Below are 7,944 nucleotides of genomic sequence, written 5' to 3'. Positions count from 1 at the left end.
TTGATTTCCTCTATTGAGAATTCTTTCTTCAGTTCTGTACCCCATTTTTTAATAGGGTTATTTAGTGTTGTGTTGACTAGTTTCTTGAGTTCTTTGTATATTTTGGAGATCAGCCCTTTGTCGGATATAGGATTGGTGAAATCTTTTCCCAGTCTGTGGGCTGCCGTTTGGTCTTGTCGACTGTGTCCTTTGCCTTATAGAAGCTTCTAAGTTTGAAGAGGTCCCATTTATTAATTGTTTCTTTCGTGTCTGTGCCCCTGGAGTTATGTTCAAGAAGCGGTCTCCTATACCCATTTGTTCAAGGGTACCTCCTACTTTCTCTTCTAAGAGGTTCAACGTGGCAGGATTGATGTTGAGGTCTTTGATCCATTTGGACTTGAGTTTTGTGCATGGTGACAGACATGGGTCTATCTGCAGTCTTCTGCACAACCTCATCCAATGTCCATCTTGAATCAGCAGTCACTTTCCTGTGGGACCTGCTGTACAGTTTATACAGCACAAAGTCAAATAGTACAAACAAGAGCAGTATCTTGCCCAAATGGTTAGGCTTGCCATATTGGAAGCAAACTCCATAACGAGTTTCTCTGATATCCATCTTCCTTTCTGATGTAGGTGGTGTTGCCAGGAGCAGTGGTACCTCATATTCAAAAAAAAAAAAAAGAAAAGAAAAGAAAAGAAAAAGAAAAAAAATCCTCAACCATTTTAAATGCCATATTTTGTAGCTGTTTGAAAGGTTTGAAGAGTGCCTATCCATCTTAAATACATCTCTGCATATCTAGAAATCCTAACTAACTTAACTATAAGTTTTGACTATTATAGGTAAAACCAAACTTAAGTTTTGACTATTATAGGTAACTATCTAAAACCTGTACTAAATTATACATTACATTTCTAAATGAGCTATATAAACACAATAGTTTAACAAGAGGAGAAATATATATATATATATGTATACATATATATATATTTACACAAAATTGACCTTAAATTTGTATCAATAAATGAAAATCCATTGCAGGACGAAGTATTCATATCTATACCATAACCCCCCTTTTACCTTTAGAAAGAGATTGGTTGTGATCATTAACCATTTATAACCAAGCATATTTAAATGAAAACAAACATTTATATACAATATTTGGGAATTTGGGTGTCGATCTTTCTAAACTACTTCCTGCTGGTAGGGGGCGCTGTCATTGGGGAAGCCTAAGAAGATGCAGAAATCCTGGCTGTAGTCTTCAAGCCTGCCTTGTCCCAGCTGTTTTGAATGTTGGATCACCTGGGATGCTGTTTCAGGGGGCCTGGCTTGATAAAACCGTGTTAGTCTGGAAGGAATCCACAACTTTTTTATTTTCTGTGGAAACAAAAATAGAAATTCTTTTCCCCAGTAACCTGTCCTTGGACTTAATTTTTGAAGTTAAAGAATTTTTAAAATATATAAATTGGATCAATCCAGCAGCATTTATTTTAACAGTTGTTGCTATTTCCTCAGCAGTCAAAGACAATGGAAGAGCATATAGTATCCTGACTCTTTTTGTGCTTTCCTTCTTTACATGGCTTTTTTATTACTCTATTTATTCTACTTTTATTCTTCATTTATTAAAGACAGGGTTTCTCTGTGTAGCTTTTATTTGTCCTGGAATTAACTCTGTATACCAGGATTACTATGAAATCACAGAGATCTGCTTGCCTCTGTCTCCCGAGTGCTGGAATTAAAGGAGTGTGCCATCACACCCAGATACTCTTTCTTTGTATTACACTTTTTTAAACCATTGTATCCTGTTTCTTTTTCTCTCTGAAGCCTACATATATTTTTAAAACAATACCGTAAACCTTTACAGGTTTTTCTTAATCTGAATCTGTCTTTACTGTAAATCTTTTATCTTTTGCTGGCCACGAGTCTTTTATCTGGTAAACAATACTTCTAAAATGAAGGCCACAGCTGTATTAGCCATGATCTATCCAAGATGGCTGCTGGTACCTTTACCGCCAGAACTGAGAGCTGTGCTCACTGCCTTGGTCTATGCTGCCATCCAGCAGCATGCTGCCAGCTTGGCAATGTGGTCAGTGCCATTGTCAGCTCTCGTTACACACCATTCAGTTGTAAGCAGAATTCTTTAACCTGGATTTTTTTTTTTTTTTTTTTTTTTTTTGCTGCTTATGCTGAGTCAGGAAATCTCCCTTAAAAGAGCCATGCAAGTCTCTGCTTGTCTCTAGCAAATCAGAATCCCACTGAGAAAAATGCTGGTACCAAGAAAACTTGTTTGTCCCTGTTATTTTGTTTTAAAAAACCTTTCTTAAGCTTTTCTTAAGTTTTAAGTGAAAGTTCTTTGGTCCATATTGAACGCCATTTTGTTATGAGTATGTTTTCTCTGCAGGGCTAGTCCCTGAGCAGTGACAACCCCAAATAACACACAGAGACACTGTATGAGATATAATTAATATTTATTGTATTTCTTGTTGGATAGCTCTGTCCTAAAAATTAAAAATTAACCCATTTCTACTAATCTAAGTATTTTCACGTGACCTTATCTTACCAGAGAAAGGGGCGTGAATTCTGCTTTCTCCATCCTCCATCTTGAATCTCTTCCCTACTACTTCCTTTTTCCTCCATGTCCCTTAGTCTTGTCCTGCTTATCTTGCTTTCCTATTGTCCAACAGTGCTTTATTCATTAACCAATATGAGAAACATGTTTACAGAATGACATCTCCCATCACACCATCTTCATGAATACCCAGATAACAGTCGTTTTTAAAAATATCTAGCAAGATATGGAAATATGGTATGGTTTCCTCTCCCATGCTCTAGTCACCTGACTTCCCTGAGCTCTGTCTACACCTCATGTGTCAACTCAAATCACCACAAGGTTATGATGGGTGATGGGTTTTCTTAATATGAGAAGTTATGCCTTCAGCTCTGTTAGTTCTAACACATATAAGGACACAGGGTTTACCTTAATGTTGACATAAAAAGTGAATTCCTTTCATCCTTTGTGAAACTAATATGCACAAATGTTCATTTTTATGATATGTTGTTTGAAATCCACAGTGTTTTTTCTGCAATGTAAACCTTATTTCATTGTATGGCTTTTAAAAAGTAGTCATCACAATCATCATATACAGTACACCTTTTATTTCCCCCCCAAACCAGGCTGATAAGTATAACATTTGACCACACATAATAGTTAACATTTTTCTTCAAAGAAAAATAAATTGTAGTCTCATTGTAAAGCATTTTTAGAAAAAAAATTATAAACATTTTTAACCCCCTCAATAGAAAACTTCTCCATAGAATGTTGTTAGCTGAATGTTTATTCCCCACTAATTTAGATCTGCTGAGCCCTAGTTAATAGTAATTTTGTAAGCTAGTGTTAGAAGTTTATATATTTTGCAAATGAATTGTTTTCACTGTTTCTTATACTTATTGCAGAATGCTTTTGGAAATGTCCTTTGTGAAAGTCAAATCACTTAAGTCTTCTCTCTATTGTACATCTACAAGGAAGCCATTTGACACTAGGCTAGTTTTGTGCTAATCACAATCCAGTAAAAACATGGGTCACTGCCATTAGTTAGAGAACTCCTGTGATTAAACACAATGACTACAGTAACAGAAAACAGCAATTCGGTTTACCTTGAAATGCTTGTTTTCTTACTTTGCTTGTACTCCAAAGTTATCTTCTGCTTCCTTTCCATTCATTTGCATCTTATTTTTCAGGTAGACCAGTTCACTCTCAGGTACTCTATTCAACATTACCAACCCTAAGCAGCCTTAGGAGCTTTTTTAGCTGTTCTTGTCATTCAGCACAAATAATGTGTAAACACAAACCCATTTGTTTTTTTCTGTTCTCTATTAGAATCCTTGAGAGGTGTCTATAACACTCCTTTCCTTCTAATTCCCTGTCCCCAACTTTGTATTTGCTTCTCTTCTATTTTGCCTGTCCTTCTCTTATGGTCTGGATTCTAAATAAAAAATAATACTAAGGTTGTTGCATTCATGGCTCAGTGGTTAAGAAGGCTTTTGCTCTTGCAAAGAACTGGGGCTTGGATACTAGCACCCACACAACATAGCTTAAAACTTCCTTAAATTACAGTACCAGGGGATCCAATGCCTTATTCTGTTCTCTGTGGGCACTGGTACCCAAACCTCAAACCACACCATTTTGAGGAAGGTCCAAATTTCTTTAGATCTTTAGAAATGTCACCTTTGAAAGACTAAAGGACTTACATGAGGCCATTTGATTGTGCTGGGTATTCCAAAGGCTGCTATGTGCCATCAGGTTTCAGGACTAGCAGATAATTCACACAAGAAAGACATTTCCCACACACAGCCTAAAGCCCTGTCACAGAGAGGAATGAAGAGTGTCAAAATGGGGTTATAAATCACGAGCCAGCTTGGACAACGAAGCAAGAATTTGTCTCAAAAAATAAAATTTACAAAAAAGAGGAGGTCCCCTATAGACCACTTGCCTAGTGAGCACGAGGTCCTGGATCAAATCACCAATACTGCCAAACCCAAATGAGAACAAGAAAACTTAACTATTGTGGTATGAGGATTCCAAAGGCAGTGGACTCTGGGTGACTAAGAAAGACCTTTCTTAGGAGGTAGTCTTGTGGTTTGAATGTGAAATGTTCCTCATAGGCACATGTGTCCAAATTCTTTGTCCCCAACTGATGGTGCTGTTCATGAAGGTTGTTAACTTTTAGGAAATGGAGCCTTTCCAGAAGCTATGGGTCCGCCAGAGCCCCCGCCCGGCCTGTGAAGCACCCTCTGGCCGCCATTTTCTAAGGAAACTTTCCAGCACCAGCTTTTCCTGGGTACTAGGTGGCAGGCTGAGGGAGGTGCGGCTGCTCCAGGGCACCTGGCCCTCCTTGGCCTCTGCAGGGCCCAGGCTCGTGAAGGTGGACCAGCCAGTATTCACAGAGCACAGCCACAAGTTGCACTGTTCACGGTGAGGTAATTGAAGATAGAAGAGAGGTCTGAAGAAAAAGGATTTTCCAGCTTTGCTTCTGAGGTGGTCCTTGTGTTTGTGGGCACCTCTCAAGGTCTGTGATGGGATGCTGGGTGGCCCACTGCTCCATGTACTGACTGTGACAAGGGTGGCTCCCACTTGATGAGGAAGACCTCATCTCTGCAAGGTGAAGCTAAGACGAGGTGAATTTTCTGGTATATCGCTACCTCCAGAAATCAGGTTTTCCCACTCTGCCTTCACGTTTGGGATCATAAGCCACATTAGCTAGTCCAACATCAATGGGACACTAGTGCCACCAGCTACCCTCATCTCCATTCTTCAGAAGGAACTGCTGTGGAGATCAGCATCAATGAGGATGGCACAATATTTGATGGGTATCCTATTGAGTCCTTATCGTTGATAGGTGCTGTAATGCCCAATGTGGTACAGACAAGACAACAAGCCTTTCAGGAGAAGCTCGCTCAGCAGCAAGCCAATGCAGAGGCTGCAGCGGCGGCGGCTACAGCAGCCACAGCCACAACCATAGAATCTACAACACCAGCAGCTGCTGCTCAGCAAAACCCACCAAAATGGAGAAGCCATCGTGAATGGGAAACAGAATGGAGACCATGCAATAAATAATCACTCAAAACGAATGGAAATAGATGGGGATGTTGAAATTCCACCAAGGAAAGCGACCTTCTTCGATGCCATAGTCTGAGGTATTCATTTGTGCCTGGGATCCTGTTAGTGACCTACTTGCTTCTGGATATGGAACATTTTTTTTTTCCATTAATTATTATTTTACATGTCGGAACCTTAATGAGAACAGCAACGGGATCTACTTACAGCTTGTGCTGAGGCACTGTATACATGAAGACTGACATGACCTTCCCAGTAATAAAGATATCACCACACTGGAACACTGTTGGCAACAGGTTCCTATGATGGTTTTGCAAGAAAAAGAATAGAAGGTGGTAATCTTGCCAGCACCTTAGGTCAACATAAAGGCTCCATCTTTTCCTTGAAGTGGAACTAAAAGGGGAATTATATTTTGGTGTGGATAAGACAACAATAATTCGGGATGCCCACACAGGAGAAGCCAAACAGCAGTTTCCTTTTCATTCAGCACCTGCCCTTGATGTGGACTGGCAGAACAACACTACCTTTGACTCAAGCAGCACAGGCATGTGCATTCATGTGTGTAGACTTAGTTGTGACCACTTGGTCAAAACCTTCCAAGGACATACTAATGAGGTAAATGGTATCAAATGGGATCCTTCTGGAATGTTGCTAGCCTCCTTCTCTGATGACATGACATTAAAGATCTGGAGTATGAAGCCGGATGTGTGTGCTCATGACCTCCAAGCTCACAGCAAAGAGATATATTATATACCAACAAGTGGAGTCCCACAGGACCAGCCACCAGCAACCCCGAACTCCAACATCATGTTAGCAAGTGCTTCATTTGATTCTACTGTTTGACTGTGGGATGTGGAGAGAGGCATTTGCATCCACACTCTGGACAAGCATCAGGAGCCTGTCTACAGTGTGGCATTCAGCCCTGGTGGGAAATATTTGGCTAGCGGGTCCTTTGACAAGTGTGTCCATATCTGGAATACTCAGAGTGGAAGTCTCGTTCACAGCTACCGAGGCACAGGCAGCATATTTGACGTGTGCTGGAATGCTCGAAGAGACAAAGTGGGTGTCAGTGCATCTCAAGGCTCGTCTGTGTTTCAGATCTCCAAAAAATAAACACAAAATGTGGAAAACAAAACCATTCTAATGGACCAGCAGTGGATGTGTATTATTACAGCATCCTTCCTATGATGGGCTCCAAACTGTGTGAACTTGACTTGTTTGAATCTACTTGGAAATCACCTGTCCCAGGTCACAGGATCACCCCACGCCCAATCTGCATCCAGGAGTTTAGAAGACAAACAAATACAAAGTCATACCCATGGTTGTATCATAGGAATATAGTTTCCACGTGGAATGCTCAGCTGAGGAAGGATGAAGCCATCAGCTACATGGTGCATGGTTTCATTTCCATCCAAAATAGGCTCTCGTGATTGAACAGAGAAGGAAGATGTAAGGTGTGCCAAAAAAGAGAAAAAGTTTAAAAATAAAACAAACAAACAAAAAACAACAAAAGAAAATGCTGTGATAAACCAAAAGGAAGGAAAAATCTGTTCCTTTATGGTATTTCCCTTCTATCAATTTGGATACTATAGTTACTCTCCACAAGGCCTGCTTGTACCAATGAAACATGTGACTTTGTAATCCCAATGCTGTATTTTCTAGAACCTTCTTTGGTGGTTTTTCTATCTGCTAACATTCTGTGGTCTGGGCGGCCTCCCACCACAGATGGAAACTGTTTTTGGCTTATTCTTTCTGTCCTCCCTTCCTCTGATGTCCTTGCTCTGGTGTGGTCTCATTTTATTTATTTATTTATTTATTTATTTTATTTAATTTTATATAACAAAGTCCAATTAAATGAAAACAAACATTTATACACAATATTTGGGAATTTGGGCGTCGTTCTTTCCAAACTACTTCCTGCTGGTAAGGGGTGCTGTCTTGGAGGATTCGAAGAAGATTCAGATATCCTAGCTGTAGTCTGTAGGGCTGTTTTGTCCAGCTGTTTGGAATGTAGGATCAGCTTGTACTGTTTCAGGCGGTCTGGTGTGATCAAACCACATTAGTTTGGAAGGAATCCACATCTTTTCATTTTCTGTGGAAACAAAAATGGAAATCCTTTTCCCCAGTAACTTGTTCTTCAACTTAAATTTTGGAGTCAAAGCGTTCTTTTTTTTTTTTTTTTAATTTATTATTTTACATGTCGATCCCAGTTCCCTCCTCCCTCCCTCCCTCCCTTCCCTCCAGCCCTCCCTCCCTCCTTCCCTCCCTTTTGCCCTCTCTGCCCTCTCCCATGCATTCTAAACACCCTCCCCTCCCAACCCCCCACCACAATACCATATGTAGGGGAATGCCA

The 7,944-nt window shown here is 40.2% G+C and overlaps 1 pseudogene; it reads left to right on the top strand.

The window, feature by feature from the left end:
* The first annotated feature begins 4,707 nt into the window (after nucleotides 1–4,707).
* LOC127214395 (F-box-like/WD repeat-containing protein TBL1X) lies at nucleotides 4,708–6,704 on the top strand (annotated as a pseudogene).
* The last annotated feature ends 1,240 nt before the right edge of the window (nucleotides 6,705–7,944 follow it).

Source organism: Phodopus roborovskii, unplaced genomic scaffold (genome assembly GCF_943737965.1).
Source record: "Phodopus roborovskii unplaced genomic scaffold, PHOROB, whole genome shotgun sequence".
NCBI classification, from domain to species: domain Eukaryota; kingdom Metazoa; phylum Chordata; class Mammalia; order Rodentia; family Cricetidae; genus Phodopus; species Phodopus roborovskii.
The sequence above is the reverse complement of the archived record's forward strand: the minus strand, read 5'-3'. Positions and strand labels throughout refer to the sequence as shown.